The 17451-nt window shown below is 42.1% G+C and overlaps 1 long non-coding RNA gene across 1 annotated transcript; it reads left to right on the plus strand.

Moving 5' to 3' along the window:
• Positions 1–3848: 3848 nt before the first annotated feature.
• LOC138662206 (uncharacterized) lies at positions 3849–12028 on the plus strand. The gene is made up of 2 exons (XR_011318016.1): positions 3849–4365; positions 9721–12028. It is a non-coding gene; the product is annotated as an uncharacterized lncRNA (long non-coding RNA).
• Positions 12029–17451: the final 5423 nt, after the last annotated feature.

Raw genomic sequence — 17451 nt, forward strand, 5'->3', positions numbered from 1 at the left:
CAGAAGGGAGGACTTAGTCCCAAAAACATCTGCTCGCCACTCCACTGCAGCAGGAGAAGAATGGAAGACCGCAGTGGAGATGGCCCGAGATTCCCCCTGTGCAGAGGCGGGAACTCGACCCCTAATACAATTGTACCTGCTGATTCCAGGTCTTTCTGTAGCTCTCCATAGTTGGTCCTTGGCTCCTGGACAACTCTTCTGATTCTTTTCACTCTTGCAGGGATCACCTGGTCGTGGCCGGTTTATGGTGAAATTATGTTCTTTCCACTTCCGGATTATTGTCCCAACAGTGCTCAGTGGAACCTTCAGTAGTTTGGAAATTCTTCAGCAACCAATGCCATCAGTATGTTTTGCAACAATAAGTTTGCAAAGGTCTTGAGACAGCTCACTGATTTTACCCATTATGAGATGTTTCTTGTGTGGCACCTCGGTAATGAGACACCTTTTTATTTGTCATCAGTTGAACCAGCTGATATTTTTTTTCACTAAGTGGCAGGATTGCTTTCTAATTACTGATAGGTTTCAGCTGGTGTCATGACTTTCCATGGCTTTTTGCTACTCTCCTTCTTCATGTGTTCAAAACTTTTTCCCCGTATAATTTCTTATTATTGCACATACAGTGAAAAGCAAAAGGGTAACAATGTTTTGAACTTTTGACTTTCAGGCTCCATATCTCACCATCCACTTCTGCTTTAAACGTGAGACTACAATCATTTTATAGACGATCATCTTAGATAACTCATACATAAATTTGACTTGCAATTATTTAGCATATAATTAGTTATGCGGATTCTTATCATGTCACTGCATTGTTACTGTTTTGCTCCTAAAGATCTAAATTTTAATTGTTATTATTTTGTTAGTATTTTGTAACTCCACCGTTGGCTTTCAGCACTGCCTGAATCATTCTGGGTATGCTCTCAATTAGATTCAAGCATTTGTCAACTGAAATCTGATCACGTCTCTTCTACATGCTCCCCAAGGTTGATGCATATTGGTAGCTTCACTACGGTGTGTATATTGCTTCTTCTTCAATTCTACCGACAAGTGTTTGATTGGGTTGAGGTCTGGGGACTGTGGAGGCCAATCCAGCACCTCTTCTTCATTGTCATTGAACTGTTTCTTTGCCAATCTCAACGTATACTTCGTGTCGTTGTCCTGGTGGGACACTATGTCATCCTTTTCATACCCATAGTACTCGAGTGTACGAAGTAACTCTTCTTGTAGGACACTCACATATACAGTTAGGGCCAGAAATATTTGGACAGTGACACAAGTTTTGTTATTTTAGCTGTTTACAAAAACATGTTCAGAAATACAATTATATATATAATATGGGCTGAAAGTGCACACTCCCAGCTGCAATATGATAGTTTCCACATCCAAATCGGAGAAAGGGTTTAGGAATCATAGCTCTGTAATGCATAGCGTCCTCTTTTTCAAGGGACCAAAAGTAATTGGACAATGGACTCTAAGGGCTGCAATTAACTCTGAAGGCGTCTCCCTCGTTAACCTGTAATCAATGAAGTAGTTAAAAGGTCAGGGGTGGATTCCAGGTGTGTGGTTTTGCATTTGGAAGCTGTTGTTGTGAGCAGACAACATGCGGTCAAAGGAACTCTCAATTGAGGTGAAGCAGAACATCCTGAGGCTGAAATAAAAATAAAAAATCCATCAGAGAGATAGCAGACATGCTTGGAGTAGCAAAATCAACAGTTGGGTACATTCTGAAAAAAAAAGGAATTGACTGGTGAGCTTGGGAACTCAAAAAGGCCTGGGCGTCCACGGATGACAACAGTGGTGGATGATCGTCGCATACTTAATTTGGTGAAGAAGAACCCGTTCACAACATCAACTGAAGTCCAGAACACTCTCAGTGAAGTAGGTGTATCTGTCTCTAAGTCAACAGTAAAGAGAAGACTCCATGACAGTAAATACAAAGGGTTCACATCTAGATGCAAACCATTCATCAATAACAAAAATAGACAGGCCAGAGTTAAATTTGCAGAAAAAAACACCTCAAGAAGCCAGCTCAGTTCTGGAAAAGTATTCTATGGACAGATGAGACAAAGATCAACCTGTACCAGAATGATGGGAAGAAAAAAGTTTGGAGAAGAAAGGGAACGGCACATGATCCAAGGCACACCACATCCTCTGTAAAACATGGTGGAGGCAACGTGATGCCATGGGCATGCATGGCTTTCAATGGCACTGGGTCACTTGTGTTTATTGATGACATAAGAGCAGACAAGAGTAGCCGGATGAATTCTGAAGTGTACCGGGATATACTTTCAGCCCAGATTCAGCCAAATGCTGCAAAGTTGATTGGACGGCGCTTCATAGTACAGATGGACAATGACCCCAAGCATTCAGCCAAAGCTACCCAGGAGTTCATGAGTGCCAAAAAGTGGAACATTCTGCAATGGCCAAGTCAATCTCCAGATCTAAACCCAATTGAGCATGCATTTCACTTGCTCAAATCCAGACTTAAGACGGAAAGACCCACAAACAAGCAAGACCTGAAGGCTGCGTGTTATGAAAGGCAATTCAGAATCACAATGGACATGGAGGTCAGAGCACATACAGTGAACTGACAATAACCCAAAATAATAGAACGAGCTCTGAGACGTGGGAACTCTGCAGACCGCAATCCCTAAGCCTATCAAACCACACTAAAGGTAGCCGTGGAGCGCTCCTGACCAGAACCTAGGCGCCTCGTCACAGCCTGAGAAACTAGCTAATCCTGAAGATAGAAAAATAAGCCTACCTTGCCTCAGAGAAATTTCCCAAAGGAAAAGGCAGCCCCCCACATATAATGACTGTGAGTAAGATGAAAACACAAACATAGAGATGAAACAGATTTAGCAAAGTGTGGCCCGACTAGCTGAACAGAACGAGGATAGGGAAGATAACTTTGCGGTCAGCACAAAAACCTATAAAAAACCACGCAGAGGGGACCAAAAAGACCCTCCGCACCGACTAACGGTACGGAGGTGGTCCCTCTGCGTCTCAGAGCTTCCAGCAGGCGAGAAAAACCAATAAAGCAAGCTGGACAGAAAGATAGCAACAAAATAACATAAGCAAAACTTAGCTTTGCAGAGCAGCAGGCCACAGGAATGATCCAGGGAAAAAATAAGTCCCACACTGAAACATTGACAGGAAGCATAGATCAAAGCATCAGGTAGAGTTAAGTAGAGAAGAAGCTAATGAGCTCACCAGATCACCTGAGGGAGGAAACTCAGAAGCTGCAGTACCACTTTCCTCCACAAACGGAAGATCCCTGAGAGAATCAGCCGAAGTACCACTTGTGACCACAGGAGTGAACTCTGCCACAGAATTCACAACAGCTGCGGCTGTAAAGGCCTGGCAAAGCATTAAGAAGGAGGAAACCCAGCGTTTGGTGATGTCCATGGGTTCCAGACTTAAGGCAGTGATTGCCTCCAAAGGATTTGCAACAAAATATTGAAAATAAAAATATTTTGTTTGGGTTATGTTTATTTGTCCAATTACTTTTGACCTCCTAAAATGTGGAGTGTTTGTAAAGAAATGTGTACAATTCCTACATTTTCTATCAGATATTTTTGTTCAACCCTTCAAATTAAACGTTACAATCTGCACTTGAATTCTGTTGTAGAGGTTTTATTTCAAATCCAATGTGGTGGCATGCAGAGCCCAACTCGCGAAAATTGTGTCACTGTCCAAATATTTCTGGCCCTAACTGTAGCTCAGCACTGAGACCACGATTGATTCTGCTCAAGTATCCAACGCCTTTGGCGATGAAACACCCCATATCATCAGGTTTCCTAAACCAAACTTGACAGTTCCTTCAATTTCCCGATCCGTTAGCCCTGTGGAGATCAGACTGAACTAAAACAATCCATCTTGTCTTCTTCCTGAGAAATCTCGCTTACAACAAGATACATTTCTGCTGACTTGACATTTCCTTTTATGGAAGTAATCATGTGTGCATTCCTTCTTTCAATAGCAGCCTTTATTCACCTTCCAGATGATGTAACTTTCTACTGATAAAGACTGGTATAGATTGTTTATGTAAGAGATAGTGAAATATGAGCGCTTGTGCGCATGTCTGTAAAAGTATAATTCTTTTCTATATAAAGGGAGGGCAAAGCCCAGAGAGATATATGTGCTCCTGGGCTTCCCCTGTATATGATCACACAATACCTTGTTTGCGTGTCATTTACTCTGGATCCCTACCTCTAGTAAGCCAGGGACTGAGAAGGACTTAACATTTCTTTGGCGCACCGAACGGGGACCCGAGATGAGAGTATTTGCTCGAGATTCACCTGCGGATACGGACAATGGAGATCTGGGATAATGGACGGCAAATGAACTGAAAAACCTGGCCAGGTAAGAGACATTATTAGTTCTCTTTTATCTGCCTTGTATTATCCGAAAGATCTCTATGAGCCGTGTCACGCTGGGTTAGTCTAGTAGTGAGTAGATACCTATAAAACTCGGGTTACTATATTGTATAGATTTATGAGTCCTGTCCCTGGCAGTGTGTGAACAGAGTGAAGGTTGTGGTATGTTGTGAAAGAAGAGCAAAAGTGCGTAGAAAAATAAGCCGAAATAGTTGGGGTATAAGCCTTATACACGGAAGTCAGCCTAACTGGGTCATGTGGTTGCGTCCTTTCGGGGAGACCTCCGCCCATGCTTGACTCTCATTTAAGTGCTTAACCTCCTTCATTTCTGGATAAGGTTTGATAGAATGAGCCCAGGACGCGGGTCCATGAGCCTGGGACAAGTATGCTAACTGACACAGAAAGTTTTGTGATCTGTATGGTGTTGCTGGGTCTGTTTGCGTGCATAATAGCACTTAAGTACATTCTGCACATTAGAAAGAATGGAGCAGATCAGCCCTTCAATATTTTAGCTCCCTAGGAGAGAAGGCAACGAGACATCACCTAGGATAAGTGATTGTCCAAACGTCACCTGGGGTAGAAATAGCTAATATTGAAAAAAAAAAAAGAAAAATGGGAAATAAACAGACAAAAACCGTCTTAGGACAAGTGGAAGCAGCAGATATCATACAGGAAAGATGTGGGAAGACAGTCAGAAGTCAGATTAGAAGGGTAAGAGAAAAATTGGGAATTTCAGAAGCACTTATGTTTAGCACTGAATGGGAAAGACTGAGTAAAGAACGAGGTGGAATTATCAAAGACAATGGGTGGGAAGAAATCATACACTGTATGATAGAGGTCTCAAAAACAGCTAAAGAGGAGAATTGGAAGTATGATCCAGACACTTCCAAATGGATTATGGGGAAGGGAAAAAGTTGTGACATAATCCCACCACCTTACCTAGATCCAAAAGCCCAATCATTTGTACCATCTGGAGGAGCAGAAGGAGGAAAACAATTTCCAGCCTTGTATCCCAATCTTGGTGGGGTAGGAGGATGGGTATGTTCACACTGTGGACAACAAAATCCAGATTGGAGAAATGATTGCCTAGTCTGTGGTACACCTAGACATGGCGCTGTACTTGCCCCTGTTAGGGTAGTACCAAGACCCTTTAGGGAACCTGGTGCTGACGGGGTAATGGGAACTAGATATCACCAGACCCGACAGTATTTTCCTTGGTCCCCTGCTGAAGGTATGTCCCTCCTGCATAATGCGCCTGATCCCACTCAATATCCCATCCGATTTGCACAATACATACAACAAATCATGCAGACTCATGCTGGGGTCTGGGCGGACGGGGAAGAATTATGTAGAATGAAAATGTCCCCCGGACTTTTTCAGGAATTATTGACACACCTACAGCCCAATAGACCAGTGGCAGAAGGGGGTGCCTTACAGACAGAAGCATCAGGTACCCAGTTCACAGAGGCATTAATAATTTTCATGAGAGAAAAACAGAGGGAAAGGGGATCTACGGGTGTGATTATGCAGAAATTTGGGCAAAGTATTGAAGAATATAGTCAAGAATTAGAAAATAGCTTTAGGGATGAAGGATTGGATTTGACTGATGCTTCAGTAAGGAGACTTTTTACAAAACAATTAATAGAGGGGCTAGATCCGAAAATCAGAGAAAAATTTAAATCCTCTACTCCAGATTGGAGAACAATTGAACAACCAAATATTGTGAAACAACGATGTTTAGGAATAGTCATGGATATGAGAGAGAATCGTAAGCCTGTTAGAATAGCACAAGCTAATACAGGAGGAAGAGTGAGACACAACTTTCCTTGCCACTACTGTAAAAAGCCAGGTCATTTCCAAAGAGAGTGCAGGAAGAAGTTGGCAGATATAAAGTCAGGCAAATTTGTTCCCAGAAATAACCCTCCCCAAACGGACAACCAGCAGAAATCTACCATCATAGATGGTCCCATACCAGATTCAGATTGACTTGATGTGTTACAAACTTCCCTACCAGCTAGAAGACCTATGATACAGGTGAATGTGGGGGGAAGAGAGATTCCATTTTTGATAGATACAGGTGCAACTTCCTCAATTTTGAATCAAGATTTTCTTCCGAATCCGGAAGATATTTCAGAACAAACAACTTTTGCTGAGGGTTATGATGGGGTAATTCGAACACTGCCATATACTGTGCCCCTAGAGGTCTCATTAGGACCTAAATGTTTTGCATCCAGATTTTTGTATGCCAGAGGTGCCCCAACATGTTTGTTAGGAACTGATGTCCTAAAGAAATTAGAAGCTAACATCAATTTTAGGGAAGATGGCACAGTTATACTGACTATCCCTGATGATGCAGAAACATTAGAACAATATGTTAGAATTCAGGCTTTTGAGGATTATGCTGAAGAAAAAGAGTACACCACAGATCTAGACCTCTCAATGGTCCCAGAAACACTGTGGGCACAGGGTGACACTGATGTGGGACTATTGCATATCTCTCCTGTAAAACTATCTGTGCAACCAGGAACTGTTCTTCCACAGCTCAGACAATACCCTGTGAGTGCCCAGCAGGAACTAGCGATTACAAAACAGATAGAGGGATATAGAGAGAAAGGGGTTTTGGTAGAGATACAATCACCTGCTAACACTCCTCTGTATCCAGTCAAAAAGAGAACTCTTGATAAGAGTTCTATGCCCAAATATCGTATGGTACATGATCTAAGAGAAATAAACAAAGTTCTAGATCCAATCACCCCAGTTGTACCCAATCCTCATACGTTACTATCACAGATACCAGCCAGTTCTCAAGTATTTACTGTAATAGATCTTTCAAATGCATTTTTCTCGGTTCCTTTACACCAAGATAGTTGGCATTTGTTTGCATTTACATTTAAGGGCAAACAGTTGGCGTGGACACGCCTTCCACAGGGAATGATACACTCCCCTACTCTTTATTCAAATGCCCTACAAACAGTCCTTCAGAGGTTTGAACCCGAACCACAGGTAGTAATTTTGCAGTATGTGGATGACCTACTACTTTGCTGCCCAGATCTAGAAACTGCAGAAAGGTCCACTGTGAGTTTACTATGTTTTTTAGAAAAAGAAGGGTGTAAAGTGAATAGACAAAAGCTACAAGTTTGTCAGACCAAAGTGGTCTTTCTAGGTCATTGCATTTCTCAAGGTAAAAAGCATCTTACACCACAAAGAACTGAAGCAATAAGACAGATGAATGAGCCTAGAAATCATAAACAGCTACGAGCATTTTTAGGAATAGTGTCTCATTGTAGACAATGGATTATACATGCAAGTCAACTAATGCAACCACTGTATGACTGTGTAAAAAGTGAACCTTATTTGTTGACAAAAGAAGGTCAGATTTCGTTCCAACAATTAAAAGATGCCCTTGTTTCAGCTCCAGCGTTAGGGCTACCAGACTACACCAAACCGTTTCAGCTTATGGCTGCAGAAGTTGATTCCCATGCTACAGGAGTTCTTACCCAGAAGCATGCAGGGAAACAAAGACCAATTGCATATCTTTCAGCAAGGTTAGATCCCGTAGCTAGAGCAGCGCCAACCTGTGTACGTGTAGTTGTTGCTGTCTCACTATTGTTGGACAAAGCATCAGAAATTGTCCTAGAGCATCCACTCACAGTTCAAACTACACATGATGTTTATGGGATATTAAACCAGGTCCAACCAAAACACATTTCCATGGCCAGACATTTGCGGCTTCAGTGTTCTTTGCTGCTCCCCTCTACTATCACATTTGCTAGGCTTCAGACTCTCAATTTAGCTACACTGCTACCTCTCGAGTCTGAAGGGGGGAATAAGGACACTGATACACACGCAAATTTTTTCCCTACAGACACACATGATTGTACAGAGCTCATTTTACAAGAAACGGTAGGCTTACCCAATGTATCCGAAACACCACTTCAAAATCCAGATTTAGAGCTGTTTATAGATGGTAGTAGGTTTGCAGATGACACAGGTAACTTCCATACAGGGTATGCAGTTGTGTCAGAATCTGAAACTCTCAAAGCAGAACCACTTCCACCGAAACAGTCTGCACAAGAAGCAGAACTAACAGCATTGATTGAAGCTCTTAAAATAGCTGAGAACCAGACAGCTAATATATACACTGATTCTAGGTATGCACATGGTATTGTGTTTGATTTTGGAGTAATCTGGAGAGCTAGAGGTTACATGACAGCGTCAGGACAACCTGTAAAATATGCTTCTCTGATCAAACAGATCTTAGAGGCTGCACAAGAAACAAAAGAAGTAGCAGTAATCAAGGTAGCTGCACATGTGAGACTCGACACTAGGGAATCTAGGGGAAATGATAGGGCTGATAAAGCAGCCAAAGCAGCAGCTGTCAAACCCTTACAACAGGTTCATACTGTAAACCCCACAGAAAATACTGAAGATAGACTGAGACAAGCACAGGAAGATGCAGGAGAAGAGGAGAGGGACAGGTGGAAAAAGGAAGGGGCAGAAGAACAAGCGGGAATTTGGAAGAAAGATGGACTAATATGTCTACCTAGAGCCTGGTACCCGATAGTAGTTGGTGGATTACATCACCCTACGCATGTGTCTGCAAATGCAATGACACTACTGGCAAAGCAAGTCTGGTTGGCTCCAGGTTTTGGCAACTATGCAAGAGACTATTGTGCTGCATGCGCTATATGCCTGACACATAATCCCGGACAGACAGCAAAGACCCCTATGAAGCACCACGTCCGACCTCTCTACCCGTTTCAGCGATTACAAATAGACTTTATCCAGCTGCCAAAAAGTAATGGGTATGAGTATGTGTTGGTATGTGTGGACATGTTCTCGGGGTGGCCAGAGGCCTATCCAGTTCGGAAGGCTTCAGCTAAAAACACTGCTGTAAAGCTAGTTGCCGAACTGATACCCCGTTACGGTCTCCCTGAAGTGATCGAGTCAGATAGGGGTACTCATTTTACTGGAGAAATATTTCAAAATGTACTGAAAATGTTGGGTGTTGAAAGTCAGTTACACACTCCGTATCATCCTCAAAGTTCTGGTAAGGTAGAACGCATGAATGGAACTTTAAAATTAAAAATACAGAAAGCCATGGCTGAAACAGGAAAGCCTTGGACAGAATGCCTTTCACTGGCCCTTTACTCAATACGCAATACCCCAAGGGGTAAGACTAAACTGTCTCCATATGAAATTTTGTTTGGCAGGACTGCCAATTTAGGATGTTATTTTCCACAGCAACTTGTGTTAAATATTGAGTCATTGACTTCTTATGTGCAAAATCTTCAGAAACAATTAACTAAGGTGCATGCACAAGTTTTTGCTTCCCTTCCAGATCCTGACAACACAGAAGGAAGTCACAAGTTGGAACCAGGTGATCAAGTCTATGTAAAAAGACACACCAGAAAGGCTCTAGAACCAAGGTTTGACGGACCCTTCCAAGTCCTGTTGACAACACCTACATCAGTCAAGCTTGAAGGAAAGGCATCATGGATACATGCAAGCCATTGCAAGAAAAGCAGTATAAACTCATGATATTGATGTTAATAATGATAACCTCAACGGAGGCGTGGGATAGACTGAATTCTCTAGCCCCTTTGAACAATAGATTCGTACAACATCATAGAAAATTAGTGCATGACTTGTTAAACAATACACAAACCCTGACAGATTGTTGGATCTGTACCCATTCGCCGGTATCAGCCACAAGTATACCTTTTCTAGCAGTTCCCGTATTAGCAGAAGAAATATTCGCTTGGCCTAATTGTTCAGACAACCTGGCCAACAACCAAATTGGTAATGCTAGGCTATGGAATACTACAATCGCCATACCAATTGTGGGATGGGTAGAATTTCCTTGGTGGCAGGGTAATCTCTCAGGGAGTAACACACATCTACAATATTTAGCATTTAGGGGAGGAAAATGGGTACCTAGAAATAAGACTGGATTAACTAATTTAGGACAGGTCCCCACAGAAAATCTACAGCTTAGTTTCAGTACAACCGTCCCCCCCTCTGATGCTTTCAAACCTGTAGTATTGGAAAGATACATACATAATAGAAAATGGAAACATTCTAAATTGTTCCCCCAAGGTGATGCAAACAGTTGTACAAGTAAGCTGGGGAACCTGGTTTGTAATAAATCCGATGAGTATATCAAAGGAATGCCTGTATGTGGGAATCCCGCAGCCGGGTACTGTAGCCCCTTGGGACAAAAACCCTCTTGGTGTATGCTTCAGAATGTATCTAGATTTGTGGACTTGGCTCACAGATTGGTATTGCAGCACTCAGCTTTGTGGGATCTGCCTGAGGGTACATTTTGGATATGCGGAGAAGGAGCATATAAATGGCTTCCCGTAGGTATAAAGGGTACTTGTACATTAGGACGCCTAACCCCGGCTACATTCATAATTTCAAATAAACAAGTGAATATGCAAGCCGTGCCCAAGCACACACTGTATAAAAGAGCTGCAGATAACTCACCACGTCCCTCGGGGAGGCCACATATAGTACAAATGGGAATTCCTAACAAAATTGCTAGTACCATTTTTATTTATCCTATGTTAACACAGATGTGGGATAAATTAGTTAGAGCCACGGATTATCTAGATGATCAGATCTGGGATATATTGGATATACTAAACACTAGTATAGCTGTACAGAATCAGCTTATAATAGTCGTCAACCAACATACCCTGGTATTGGATTACCTAACTGCCTCACAAGGGGGTATGTGTCAAATCATCGGACCCACCTGCTGTCATTATATAGACCCGAATAGTACTATGAGTATGACATTTAAATTAAAGGACGTACAACGACTCAGAGATCAGTATGACAAAGACAATGACCAGAATAAGGATAGCTGGTGGTCAGATACCTTTTCTTTTCTTAACCCAGCCAACTGGTTCAGAGGAATCGGTGGGTGGGTTGCTGGGATTATGCAGAGCATAATACATATAGTTATGATTATTGTAGTCATATACGTACTATTCCAGATTGTGCTCAAGAGTATCTCAGTATGCACAGATAAACTTTGTGTAATAGATGCAAGAGTATAAAGTTTTTTTTCCTTCTTCTCTTATGTTATCCTTTGCTAATACTGATTATTGCGCTTATTTTGCTATCCCTTTGTAATATCTGTACTTATTGCAAAACAAAGAAAAGGTTGCGAGAGTTAAACGGAAGAATTAATACTAGATTTGATTCTCTTATTGAATACAAGCATGTACATGTGTAATACCAAATAAAGGCTTTGTCTTTGGCCCTGTGGTAATAAAATAAATAAAAGAAAATGTCAAAGGGGGGAATTGTGGAGATCAGACTGAACTAAAACAATCCATCTTGTCTTCTTCCTGAGAAATCTCGCTTACAACAAGATACATTTCTGCTGACTTGACATTTCCTTTTATGGAAGTAATCATGTGTGCATTCCTTCTTTCAATAGCAGCCTTTATTCACCTTCCAGATGATGTAACTTTCTACTGATAAAGACTGGTATAGATTGTTTATGTAAGAGATAGTGAAATATGAGCGCTTGTGCGCATGTCTGTAAAAGTATAATTCTTTTCTATATAAAGGGAGGGCAAAGCCCAGAGAGATATATGTGCTCCTGGGCTTCCCCTGTATATGATCACACAATACCTTGTTTGCGTGTCATTTACTCTGGATCCCTACCTCTAGTAAGCCAGGGACTGAGAAGGACTTAACAGCCCCTTTTTCCCTTGTGTCTTCTAGACCCATTTGCATCCATCAGAGCCAAGTCTATTGCATCTCATCGCTCCAAATCATCCATTTCCAATCTTCTACTGTCAATTTTTTGTCCTTTTTTGCAATCTCAAGCTGATGCTTCTTATGACAATATTGAAGTCAAGGTTTCTTCACCTTTTTTTTTAGCCACCATTCCAGACTTGTGTAATGTGTGTCGCACGGTGGTTGCATGGATGTCTGTGATCTCACTATTACAAAGCACACAAGTCACCTCCACTGCCGTGTTTGTGGCACCAGAACTGATAGTCCTTGGGATTAGCAGACTTGTTGACTCCGATATTTTCCCTGGACTTCCACCTCTTAGCTTTTGAATGAATGGATGGACTTCATTTAGTATTCTTCCAACTGTCATGGTGCTCACATGATGCAGATTGGCAATTTTCTTGGCAGAGAGAGCGCTATTGATGAGCGGGATGATGCTGTTTATCTTTTCTTGAGAAATCGTCTTCACGGCTGCTTCTTGATTTGAATCAGTGACCTTTCATTAGGGAATCAACCTAATAACACACTGAGTTAGTAGGAAATGTGAGAACAGGTTGTATCTTGTAGTATGCAGGTAGAAAAAGATTCTTCCACCACCAGGAGCAAAAGAGTAACAATGCAGTGACATGCAAGAATCTGCATAACTAATCAACTTTGTTTAAAGCATGTGATGCTCGTTCAAACTCACCTGTGGCAAGTAACAGGTGTGGGCAATAGGAGAATCACACCTGAAACAAGATAAAGAGTAGAAGTTGACTCAATCTTTGCATTATGTGCCTGTATATGCCACCCTAAGCATCGAGAACAGAAATGGGAGAAGAGATCTATCTGAGGACTTGAGAACCAATATTGTTGAACATTATGAACAATCTCAAGGTTACAAATCCATCTCCAGAGATCTTGATGTTGCTTTGTCCAAGATGCCCAACATAATCAAGAAGGTTGCAATGCAGGATAGTCTGGATGATGGATAAGCAACCCCAATCATGTTCTAAAGAAAATCAAGCTGTCCTGCAGGCTCAGGGTGCATCAGTGTCAGCACAAACTATTTGTTGACATTTATATTAAATGAAATGCTATGGCAGGAGACCCAGGAGAGACCCACTGCTTACACAGGGACATAAAGAAGCTAGACTGCAGTTTGTCAAAATGTATGTTAGTAAGCCAAAATCTTTCTGGGAAAGCATTTGGTGGACAGGTGAGACCAAGATAGAGCTTTTTGGTAGAGCACATCATTCTACTGTTTATCAAAAATGGACTGAGGCCTATAAAGAAAATAACAAAGTACCTACAGTCAAATATGGCGGAGGTTCAAATATGTTTTGGGTTTGTTTTGCTGCCTCTGGCACTGGGTGTCTTGACCGTGTGCAAGGCATCATGAAATCTGAAGATTACCAACAGATTTTAGGTGGCAATGGAGTGCCCAGTGTCAGAAAGCTGGGGTTGCTTCCTAGTCCTGATTCTTCCAGCAGGACAATGACCCCAAACATACTTCTGAAGTTAGCAGAAAGAGTCCAGATCTAATTCCCATTGAACACCTGTGGAGAGATCTTAAAATTGCTGTTGGGTGACGGCAGCTTTCACATATGAGAGCTGGAGCAGTTTGCAAAAGAAAAGTGAACGAAAATTCCAGTTGAGAGGTGTAAGAAGCTTGTAAATAGATATAGGAAGCGATTGATTGCAATTATACATTTCGAAGGATGTGCAGCCAAATATTAAGTTGAGGGTGCCAACAATTTTGTCTGGACCTCTTTTGCTTGAAATCATGTCCAATTTGCCTTTTTTCCTCTGTTTTTTTTGTGTTCCAATACACAAAAAGGAAATTATTATTATTATACATTTTTATAGCGCCATTTATTCCATGGCGCTTTACATGTGAATACGGGGAAATATGGACAAGTACATTAAACATGAGCAAATAAGGCACACGGGTACATAAGGAGGGAGGACCCTGCCCGCGAGGGCTCACAGTCTGCAGGGGATGGGTGATGAAACACTAGGAAATAAACATGTGTATAACGAAATGTGTAATTGCAATAATTTTCTGGAAGAAATGCTTAATTTCCTGGAACATTTGCAAGAGTGTCAACACTTTTCACCATGACTGTATGTAGGATCCCAATAATGCTGTATTAAAACATTCACATAATACCGACAGGTCCTATCTAATATATTATGCAAGAATCCTAATAATGCTCCCAATAAGGCCCCCATGTAAAACTGCCATAATGTGCTAAAATAGCATGTAGGACTTAACAAACCATTTCTCAACAAACCCAAATTATACCACCATATAATGTCAAGATGATATGCAGGGTCCATCCAAACAAGTACTCTGTTAAGGGGCCCACGTAGTACTGCCATGTAGTGACAGGATAATACCACCATACACTGAACAATAATATGGGTGGTTTCAGTTTTCGCCTCCATTCCTTATCTTTGCAGACCCTCTTGGAAATGGGGGTCCTTCAATCCAGTTTAATTTTCCCCATACCCTTGATATATGCAGATCCTTGAAATGAGACCGCAGCAGCAGCCATATTTTTCTGGCTGGTTGTTGGTGAGTTGTGCAGCTGTCTGGCCAGCAATTAGCACCTAAATTTTGAGGACCCCCACGCACTCACCCACTTCTCAAACACACAAAAAAAGCTGTAATCCGCCGGTTCACTAATGGCAAATGAGCGGGGGTGGACGGCTAGGTAGACGGCACAAATACTACTTCAGGTGCCATTTGGGAGCATTCCCATAACCAATGGTGGCCCCGCTGCTCCGACGCTCTCTTAATGGCCCCCGCTTGCCCGGCTGCCGGGAGAGTCTCCCTTTTAAGCCCCTCAAATCTTTTGTTGTTTTTTTTACTGAGCCTTAAAGAGGCAGAACCTGAGGAAAACCCCATTTGTTTCCACTCTCTTTGAATGGAGCTTTATAGCGCAGAGGGGCCCTTGTCTCCACGCGTGCCAGTCACCTGCAGACCCCTCCTGCAGACCCTCCAGCCTCTTTTCAAGCGTGGCCCTTTTCTCTCGTCGGCTTCTTTTGACTTTTGCAAGAGCCGGGGTTTAGAAATGAGCTTTAGATTGGCTCCAGATTGAGACGTCTTTGTCCCTGAAGGGTCGTACGTGGCTAATTAAATGTGATTCCCAACAAATAAATTTGCAAGTTCCCATTAAATTGTGCCCGGCCTTCAGCGCCGCACTCAGCCATCAATGCAAACTCCGCTACATGTCCTCCTCATTGAGGAAACCTATTGAAAACATTTGCAGATCTCTTTGTCCTTTGCTGGGGCTCTTTTTATTTTTACATTATGAACATCCCCCCGCCGCCACCATCGTGAAATCACCTTCCAGCCTTTGTGCTAATGAACCAATGCTCACCTTCACAAGTGACGCGGAGATGTAAACAGTTCATTGTAGCGGCTGAAAACTTCCTCATCCGGACAAAAATGTTTAAAGAAAATGTAAAAAATAAAACATTTCTATTTAATGGGCATTGTCACTTTAAAAGCTCCTGTTGCCCCACTCCCCATAGGTGGGTCTGTCTGTTACAATGAATCTATGAGGTGTCACTCACCTTTTTCAGCCAATCACATGATGCTATCAGACGCACACTTCCTACCTGTCGCTGATCATGGCGGGATTTGTATAAAGGGTATGATTTATTGGGGGTTGTGTTATCAGGGTGTCCTATAGTTCTCATATATTAAAGGATTTGCCCCAGCTTATCAAGATATCATCTATCTAGGGGGTATGTGATCACTTATTACTGGGGGTCCCACCTCTGGGACCCCCACATATCTCAGCATGAGGCTCTTAAGTGTGGATTTGTATGTTCGGGCATTACTCTCTATAAGCTCTGTTCTTGGGACTGTAGGGGGGTCCTTAGGCGTAACATCCAGTGATCAGCAGCTTATTGCCTATCCACGGTTGGGACCCCACTTACCCTGAGAATGGGGCTCTGAGGTGCCCATGTGCATGCGCAGCCATTGCATCCTACAAATGGGCCATAGAAAAGCTCTATTCTTGGGATTTTGGGGAGCCTAAAATCCATTACTTCAACCCAACCATAAAGCTCTGAATTTCCCATGTATAGCTCTGGCAAAAATTAAGAGACCGCTGCAAAATGTTCAGTTTGTCTGATTTTTCTATTTATAAGTATATTTTTTTTAGTAAAATGTAAATTGCTCTTTTATTCTATAAATTACTGACATGTCTCCGAAGTTCCAAGCAATAAATGTATTTTTGTTTTTCAAAAAAGTGGTCAAAATTTAAAAAAAAAAAAAAAAACCCAATGCTTTCAGACCTTAAATAATTCAAATAAAACAAGTTTGTAATAATTTAGAAACAACAATACTAAAGTTTTAACTCAGGAAGAAACCCGACGTTTCGACCCTCCCAGGTCTTATTCATGGGGTTACTTATAGTGGGTCCAGTAATTGCTCCTGTGGTATAGGTAGAGGGGTCCTGTTTAGGGTGAGCCGCAGCATATAAAGAAGTCCTTATAATGGGTCCAGTGAATGCTCCTGTGGCATAAATAGGAGGATCCCATTATAAGGACTTCTTTATATGCTGCGGCTCACCCTAAACAGGACCCCTCTACCTATACCACAGGAGCAATTACTGGACCCACTATAAGTAACCCCATGAATAAGACCTGGGAGGGTCGAAACGTCGGGTTTCTCTCTACGAATTATCACAGTGGCAATTGTTGACTTGTTTTCGTGAATAAATCTGGCATATACCTTTTGCATCATACCAGTTTCGAGTGTGCGGTATTTTTTCTTCTACTATTGACTTGACCACACGGTCTGTTTTACCAGCACCTCCGTGTCCTTGACCTGAGTGCACACCATTATCCTTGTTCATTAACTCAGGAAGAGTTCAGAAATCAATATTTTGTGGAATAACCGTGATTGTTAATCACAGCTTCCATGCGTCTTGGCATGCGTTCCACCAGTCTTTCACACTGCTCCTGGCACACGCAGTTCTTCTTTGGTTGATGGCTTGTGACTATCCATCTTCCTCTTGATTACATTCCAGAGGTCTTCAGTGGGGTTCAGGTCTGGAGATTGGGCTGCCCATGACAGGGTTTTGATGTGGTGGTCTCTTAATTTTTGCCAGAGCTGTATGTGAGTGTTTACTTTTTTTCTACAAATGGAACACTTCATTGCTTTGTTTTTTTGGGATTGTTGGGTGTCACAAAGGTGAGACTCTCAGGAATCAGCAGTTTATCACTTATTCAAAGCCGAGACCCCCGCTGATCTCAAGAATAGGGCTGTATAGTTCCCAAGCTCACGCATGCCCATCGCTTCTTACAAATGGGA

This window comes from Ranitomeya imitator, chromosome 2 (genome assembly GCF_032444005.1).
Source record: "Ranitomeya imitator isolate aRanImi1 chromosome 2, aRanImi1.pri, whole genome shotgun sequence".
Classification (NCBI taxonomy): Eukaryota; Metazoa; Chordata; class Amphibia; order Anura; family Dendrobatidae; genus Ranitomeya; species Ranitomeya imitator.